Raw genomic sequence first — 6,270 nt, forward strand, 5'->3', positions numbered from 1 at the left:
CCACTCAATAAACTCATAATAATAATAATAATAATAATAATAATAATAATAATAATAATAATAATAATAATAATAATAATAATAATAATAATAATAATAATAATAATCACAAAGACATAATGCAGAATATCACAATACACAGATAAGCACATAAGACAGCTTAGTCACACAAGGATACCACTCATGGTAAGTATAGTGAGAAGACTCACCTCGGATGATGAACAACCCCTAAAAACGATGCTGCTACGCATCGACCTCTAACTCTGAGCCAAATCCAAAATTAACCCATTTAGGAACTAAGTCTAAACTCTCACTCATTAGGTCATAAGGTAGTCCACTAAGCAGCCCATCAATAACCTAAAAACCATTGGGCCCACCAAGGCCCAATAATAAATGGGCTCTCCCGAGGCCCAACTCTCAAATCTAAATGGCAAGCCCAACTCAAGGGCCCAAAGCACATATATAATCCTCTAGTCCATAACTCTATTACAACAAGCCCGAACTCCAAGCCCAACACTCAAGGCTCAAAATGAGACTTAGCCCAAAAGTCCATAGTGAGGTTACACGGGGCGTACCTCCCTTGGTACGTTCAGTGTACTCACGAATCCAGATTGGCCATCGGGGACACTGGAGTAGTATGCGGGGCGTACTAGAATTATGCTCAGCGTACTCTCCGAATTCACTTTTTCTACTCATTTGGTCTTAATCAGTTAAGACATCAACTCAAATCTCAGATCTGGACTCCCTAATGACTCTTATTCCATAAAGTCAGTGACTTTCAGACTTTGCATGGCTGAGAAGGTCACAAACACCCAAAACACTCACTCTCTTATCTCAAAAAGCTCATAACTCATGCATGGCCTGATTCCAACGTTCAATACCTCATTTTTATGGATCCTCTCCACTGGAAACACTTTAAAGGACAAACATTAGGCTCTGGAGTGCAACAACTCATAAAGCATCAAGCATTGGGACCAAAAACCCTAAAATGGACCATATCATGCACAAATCAAAAGGATGGGAAAGATTTGAGCTTTATACCTTCAAATGATGTTCCATCCATAGAAAATCTCAGATCCAAAGCCTAGACTCCAATTCTTTTCTCTTCCATGCTCCTTCTTTACTCCAGAAATCCCACAAGAACACTTATAAGCTCACAATAGATACTCAAGCTCAAAGAATGGGAATTAGGGTTTTGAGAGAGTTGAAATTTGGAAATGGTGGCTAGATATGAAGGAATAATGTTCCTTAAAATCAGGACACTCCAAAATATTAGGGTTTCTTCTGGACCTAGTACGCCCAACATACCCTCTGGTATGCCCAATGTATTGGGTGACTCCGCTTTAATTTCACGCACATGAGTACGCTAAGCGTACACACATGTACGCCCAGCGTACTCAGTTGCCACCTTTCTCAAATAAGGGACTCATGATGCCACAACTTCAAACTTCCATCGCTTCCTCGATATAACTTCGATTCCAATGAACCTAATACCTACAGAAAGGTGACGAGATGCCTTACGCTCTTAGCATCTCGTCACAACCCTGAGACTCCCTTGTGCCCGGTTTGCAGCCCATGAACCCTAATCACGGACGATCCGAAACAGGATGTTACAATTCTCCCCCACTTTAATTAGATTTCTCCCTTGAAATCGCTCCTTATCAACACATAGATCGAACCCGACAAATCGAAAATCACCACCGAAAGGACCTCACATCATACAACAATCTCTTCCAAAGACACCTAATCCCAACAGAAACTCCCGACCCCGAAGAAGGACAAACCCGTCTGCCGTTGCGTTACTCGATCTTACTCTTTCCGAACTTGAAAACTCTAGTGGTCTTTCTCCTTGCCATACCACCCTCGCAAAATATCATGCTAATCTCGGATCGATTAACAGACTTTAAGAACACTCTACCAACTTTGATTCTCTAATCGATCCTAGTCAAACACAAGAGGAACGGAAATGTCATAACCCACTAAGGACCTACCGCCTGAACAGCTATCAAAACTCATCGGAAAGAATGAACCCCAAAAATCTAACCTCAAATGCAAGAAAAGACGATGCTCGCTTGGAAGTATCCTCTGACATCTATAGACATAAGCCCCAGCTTCCTCTCAAATTTCCCCTTCAACACTGAGCACCACGTCAGCTCTCGACCCAATAGATGAACCTCCAAAGGTTACTCATTACATACCGAAAACGTCTCACCGACTTCCTTCTCACAATAACTATCTCGGCTCATCGTGACACACAAGTCATGAAGTTTGCTTTACCGCAAGTGAATACTACAACCCCATCTAAAATTGTCTCACCTCTGACCTATGTCGTCTGCCACCTACTAGCTCCACGCGTCTCGCGAGTATTCTCATACCAACAAATTGACCCACTTCGGTCTAAGAAATCAGATGAAGATCAATACCCCCCAAATGAAACCCATCTACAAATCTGGAACCTCATCTCGCTTACTCAATACTCGAATTGACCCAATCTCAACTCGAGAGTCTGATTCAACAGCAAAATTAGAACCACTCATTTCCAATCCGATACTAACCTTAACATGCGATTCGTGAATTTATGCACACACCATCTCTCCAATTCCTTCTGATTACGATAATCCCTCCTCAACCCGGGATACAACAATCCACGACCGACATGGAGACCCCAGTCTCGCCGCTGGTCCGCCAATCAGGTTCCCGAAGACTCAAGCGGTAAGGCTACCATAGCCTAAGAACTCATTTGTGTCATACTCTGACTAGTGAATACTACAGCTTCTCGCAGAACAGTATTCACTCTTATCGACTACTGAGTTCTACGGTTCCCCCCGTAGGCTTACGACAACCTCTCACTAACCAGTGAGTACTACGGCTCCCCGCAGTATCACAACACTCTCTCGCTAACCAGTGAATACTATGGCTCCCCGCAGTATCACAACACTCTCTCACTGACTAGTGAGTACTACTGCTCCCCGCAGTATCACAACATTCTCTCGATGACTAGTGAATACTACGGCTCCCCGTAGTACCATGATACCATTTCCTACTGACTCATGAATGCTACGGCTCCCCATAGTCATACAACACTCTCTCATTCACTGAGTCACCATACGCTCACTCCATGGTTTCTCCTGATAATCCCAAGCAATTACTCCCAACCAGATCCACTTGCTCTCTTATCACCCCATAATCCCATCATCAAGACATCACTACACTAAGTTCATCAGCTTATGCTCCACAGCTCAACCTAGATAGGTGCTTACACCCACCCAGCTTATGTACCACCACTCCATGATGTAAATTCTCGAAGGTAAGGCACCTTTCTCAGAAAAGATATACCCTTAGACAGTCCCACTCCGACAATACTTAACAGATGGGTTCCTGCTGGAACAAAATCTCTCGTTACTCTACTCGCCATCTGATATTGCCATATTTATACTTATTTTTAGGCAATATTTAAGTACATTTTTATTAAAAAGTCAGTAATTTGTTTAGAATAATGGTACTTATGAGCTTAAATGTTGTTTACAGCCAAAAAGAAGACTTTTTGAAGAAAAGGGGACTGAAAGTGTTAAAGAAAGAAACTTTGGGAATCAAAAGAGTAAAAGTGAAGTAAATCTGGAAAAATGTTATTCACGACGTGAGACTTAAAGGATTCACGACGTGAATCGTTGGTTCTAGAAGATGTGTACGCGGGTGAAGGAATCCTTGACGGGCACGGTTATCTAAGACTCACGACGTGAATTTATGATTATTCACGACGTGAATTTATGGATATCAGCAACTATATAAATCCTTGACCTTTATGAATAGAGAGACCTTTGGGCAGAAGGAAGGATTTCCAGAAGACGTTTCAGAGCGAAAGAAAGGTTCTGGAAGAGGGATTTCAACACCAAAAGAAGTAAAGGTTTATAATTTAGTTAAATAAGAACATGTCTTTCATTAGTTTTAGCTGTGTTAGTTTAATTACTATGAAGAGCAGCTGAATCTAGCTACTCTTGTTTAGCTAGATGAAGCTTTAAAACTTATGAATAGTTATACGCTTATGGATTGAGCTTAGTTGGTAAAAATTTGCTTGTGTTTGATTTGTATGACCTAGCATGTTATTATTTGTTTATCTAATTGCTTAATTGAATGTTCTATGTAGCTTAGTGACCATTAAACTGCATGAACCTGTTTACCTAATAATTTAGTGAACATTGAATTGTTAGAGCTAGGATTGACCAATCTTAGTTAGTAATTAGAATAAATAAAGTTTAGTTGTGCTAAAGAACGTGAATTGTGATCATAATTGCGTTTACACAACAAAACTTACATAGCATATTTACATCCATAATTAGTTCTGTGTTTAATTATGTGTGAACATACATGGTTTGACATGAATTAGTTAAGTATTGGTAAGATAGAACTAAATTACTAATATAACTAAAAACCAACTTAGTAATCCGTAATCGTTAGCTAGTCATAAGGGAGAAGTGGATTCAAACTAAACAAGAGTGTGTTTTTACTGATTGAATTTGATTTAAGTTCATCTGATCTTGTAAAATCAGATAAAACCCCTTATTAAATTTGTTAATAAATTAGGTTAATTTAATAGTAAGTAGATGAATTAGTAACACCGTTCCCTGTGATCGACACCTGACTTACCCAAGCTATACTGTAATCTGACTAGGTACACTGCCTATAAGTGCATAGATAGTTAAGTTTGTTAGGTTATAAATATTAAAATTAGTGGGTACTTTTGTGCACATCAAGTTTTTGGCGCCGTTGCCGGGGAATGGCGCAGATTATTAGTTTATTTAGTTGCATTAGATTAATCGCCCCTTTTTGTGGAATAAAATCAGCAAAAAGTTTAATTGGTTATTTATTTTGTTTGCTAGCTTATCTTAGTTTAATTTTTTTTTCTGTCACAGCGTTCACGACGTGAGATTTAGTACACTCACGACGTGAAACCTAAAGAGTTCATTTTTAGTTTTTCTTATTTTAGTCCAGTTTTACGTTTTAGTTTAGCAAGTTGCAGGAGTTCATGACCAGAAGCTCAAACACACCCTTGGTGCCACCACTTGAAGATCCCGAGTCTGCAATTCACAAGAAAAAGACGCCCTTGCAAGAATTGAAGTCAACCTTTTTTAGGAAGTCGGGAAAGAAGACAGGAGAGTCAAGTTCATCAGCGAAGCACAACAGCAATCTTGAGCATTTGGATCACACACCCGTGCAAACCGAGTCAGAAAGCGATACCGAGCCAGAATTTGAAGAACACACGAGTGAACCCGAGAACGAGCCAAGGAACGAGATGGCAGCAATTGAAGAAATGTCCATGGGAGCTTACAAGAAGCGGATCCGAGAAGATGTGGGTCCCGTTTTAGTTCAACCCGCAATTCCTGCCACTGCCACATTCGAGCTGAAGGGACACATATTGACAGCACTGAAGGACATCCCATTTTTCGGGAAGGATCATGAGGATGCTTTTAAGCATCTAGACGAAGTCAACGACATTGCGGATTACTTCAATGTCCTAAATGTCACCAGAAACACAGTCTTGCTTAGGATGCTTCCCATCACTTTCAAAGGAGCTGCTAAGGAGTGGTTAAAAGCACTCCCACCGGGTACAATCACCACATGGGCTCAGATGCGTGAGCAATTCCAGGATCAGTTTTGCCCGCCATCCAAGATAGCAAAACTCAAGAAGGCAATAGCCAACTTTGAGCAACAGCCGGGGGAGTCACTATACCAAGCATGGGAGCGGTACAAGGGCTTACTTAGAAATTGCCCTCAACATGACCTAAATGTGCAGCAAGAGATGTCAATCTTTTATGATGGGGTCAACGTGATGACAAGACAACTCCTTGATTCTCAAGGACCTTTGACAAAGAAAAATCCAAGGGAGGTCAAGGAGCTAATTGAAGAATTCGCGAAACACTCCCGCGAATACCACAACCCGAGGCAAGAAGGAATCAAAGGCAGAGGAGGGTCCCAAACTGAAGAAATAGCAGCGCTCATGGCCATGTTAAATAATATGGACCGTAGGATAACACAGATGGACCAGTCGATACATGCCATAAGAGTGGGTTGCGACAGATGCAGTGGTCCACACTTGACAAAGGACTGCAATATAGATGATTATGGGAACAGAAAGGCTCAAGTGTGCTACTCTAGTGGGGATAAGCTTGATGAGGACTGGAGAAAACCGAAGAGGGAGTGGCTGCCATATGAAGAGTATAAGAAGCAAAAAGAAGAGAAGTATAGGCAGACAAGTCGAGGCCTCTATCAAAA

The 6,270-nt window shown here is 41.1% G+C and overlaps 1 non-coding gene across 1 annotated transcript; it reads right to left on the minus strand.

Moving 5' to 3' along the window:
* Positions 1–5,674: 5,674 nt before the first annotated feature.
* On the minus strand, positions 5,675–5,781 carry LOC111919808 (small nucleolar RNA R71). The gene has a single exon (XR_002859608.2). It is a non-coding gene; the product is annotated as a small nucleolar RNA R71 (small nucleolar RNA).
* Positions 5,782–6,270: the final 489 nt, after the last annotated feature.

This window comes from Lactuca sativa, chromosome 2 (genome assembly GCF_002870075.4).
Source record: "Lactuca sativa cultivar Salinas chromosome 2, Lsat_Salinas_v11, whole genome shotgun sequence".
NCBI classification, from domain to species: Eukaryota; Viridiplantae; Streptophyta; class Magnoliopsida; order Asterales; family Asteraceae; genus Lactuca; species Lactuca sativa.